Source organism: Cibotium barometz, chromosome 50 (genome assembly GCF_041138505.1).
Source record: "Cibotium barometz isolate CiBa-2024 chromosome 50, ASM4113850v1, whole genome shotgun sequence".
NCBI lineage: Eukaryota > Viridiplantae > Streptophyta > Polypodiopsida > Cyatheales > Cibotiaceae > Cibotium > Cibotium barometz.
In genome coordinates, this window is record NC_141095.1 from 6,906,072 (window position 1) to 6,908,747 (window position 2,676).

Genomic DNA, 2,676 nt, shown 5'->3' on the forward strand with positions numbered 1-2,676 from the left:
CAATTGGATTAATCCAAGTGTTGGGATGAGATAAATCCAAAGAATAAAATAAAATACCCAAAAATCGTAAATCCTCAGATAGGATGAAGAGTTAACTGAGTACAAGATTTATTAGTTAAAAACTATGAGATATTACTAAAAAATGGGATATTTTTGGAATAATGATGCATTTTTGACACCTTGGTAAAGGAGAGGGAGACTCTTGATGTAGGCGCCTAATTCACACATGTGGATGAGTTTTTAATTGAAAAACATTGTGATACTTTTATCTCTCCTCCTTGGATCAAATCAAATAAAAAAGGGAGCCAAACGGGTCCAAATCTTGTCCAAATTGAGTCAAACTAAACCTGGAAAATTTTAGAACCCATTTGGACTTAGTTAGTGGCCTCCCTCACCTATAAATAGATCCTTAGTCTTTTGTAGAAAAATCTGTGAACTATACGATGCTAGTATTACATTAAAATAATGATATTTTCTATTATCCCTTAAAAATTCTATACTTTTGGAGAGATTGGAGCTTCTCTCTCTCTTCAACAATCCTTGGAGCTTTCTTCTCAACATACTAAACCAATTGATTGGTTGGGGGCTTCCTTCTAAGATAAAGAACTCCCATAGAGGAATGATCAGATAAAATTTTCGGTCTGATGGACCATTACTGTGTTAAGAATATGAACAAATTATTCTCTGATAATGAGTTCTATATGTTCTTCTTGTAGAATGGATCTTTAAGCCATGATTCAATGGGGGGCTGACTGATCTAAAGAACCCCAGAATCAGTTGGATCTAAAGTCCGATTTGAATTGTAAATAAAGGGACTTAACAAGAATTTTTGTCTTGATAGGATCATGGATCGAGATCGTTGTGGTAGGAATGATAACCCCCAACTCGATAAGAAAGAGCTCGACTTGGATGTTCGTAAAACTCTTCATAGATCACAGCGTGGACCTTTCAAGGGTGAAGGGGAAAACTTGGGCGAGGCTGTGGAGAAGTGGATCGAAGCAATGGAAGAATACTTCAATGTCACCAGGTATAATGAGAAGAGTAAAATGGCTCTTGCACGTAGAAACGGCTAGAGTGGCATGGAGAAACCACTGCGAGACAAACCGTCTGGATCAAAACACCCAGATATGGAATGATCTCAAAATTTACCTAAGGAAGAGATTCTATCCTCCCAGCCAAGATGAACGAATTCTTAGAATTAACCCAGGGGAGCAGAACTATTGAAGTGTATCACCAAGCATTTGCTCTCCTCCTCAAGTACTCGTCGCCAGTGGATGAAGAATAACTGATGGCTAGGTTCATTCGGGGATTGAAGGAACCTTTGAATATCCTAGTGAAGAATGCCAAGCCAGTTTCCATGGCCGAAGCAGTGTGGATGGCCAAAGCAGCGTGGATGGCGAGGATTCTACCAAGGCCTTTGATGTCAAGGTCTCGCCGAAGCCAGCACCATCATCTTTCAAAAGATTTCTAGCTCCAGAAGGTGATTCCAACCTTCCACCGTCTAAGAGACAACAAGGTCAAGCTCAGAATATGGAAAGTTTCAAAATGGAAGAAAGGTCCTTTTTCTCGGAACTCAATCCCATGGAATTCAACTTCAGAAGTTCCACCCTTAAACAAAGAAGTGAAATGCTATAACTCTCAAGGATTTGGACATTACAGTATGGGTTGCCCAACTCCTTTTGGATCAAGATTTTTGGGGTGGAAAAATCAAGGACCAAGATTCCAGATTCCAGCTCCTTCCTTCTAGAGTCATCAGGTTTCTTTCCGCCAAAATCAGGGAAATCCCAGAGGGAGACCCTCTAACCAACCCTCAGTTTCAATCCAAAGTAATGCAAGATCTCTGCCAGAATAGGGGAAGTCAAATAGAGACGTTCCCAAATCGGCCGTCCACTTCCAAGGCAGTAATGCTGGAAGTGATTGAAGAAGCAGAAGATAAAAGAGATTATACTCCACCTACGAGATGAGGACATCTCGCATTTTTTGAGTGGGGTAGGATGTAAGATTTCTCCCTCCAGATTTTAAGGTGTAAAGGTGTAAAAACCTCCCCTTTTATTCTTGTAATTATTCCCCTCTCTGAAATAGAAGAAATATCTAGTTTTACCCTGTTTTGGCATAGAGAGAGAAAAGGTCTAGGAGAGATAATCCTAAATTAAGATATCTTTGGATATAAAAATCCTCCTAGTGTTTAAAATGGATTCCCCTAAAATAGAAATTCAAAAAGAATTTTCCAATGTGTATTTGGAATTAATTGAGAATGTGTATAAAGGACCTTAGCCTAAGGGTCTAAATTTTCAAAAAAAATTAGATTATGGTTCAATCAAGGTTCCAATGGGCCAATTGGATTAATCCAAGTGTTGGGATGAGATAAATCCAAAGAATAAAATAAAATACCCAAAAATACGTAAATGCTCACATAAGATGAAGAGTTGACTGAGTACATGGTTTATCAGTTAAAAACTATGAGATATTACTAAAAAAATGAGATATTTTAGAATAATGATGCATTTTTGACACCTTGGTATAAGGAGAGGGGGACTCTTAAGGTAGGCGCCTAATTAACACATGTGGAAGAGTTTTTAATTGAAAAACATTGTGATATTTTTATCTCTACTCTCTCCTGGATGAAACCAAAGCAAAAGGGAGCCAAATTGGTGCAAATCTTGTCCAAATTGAGTC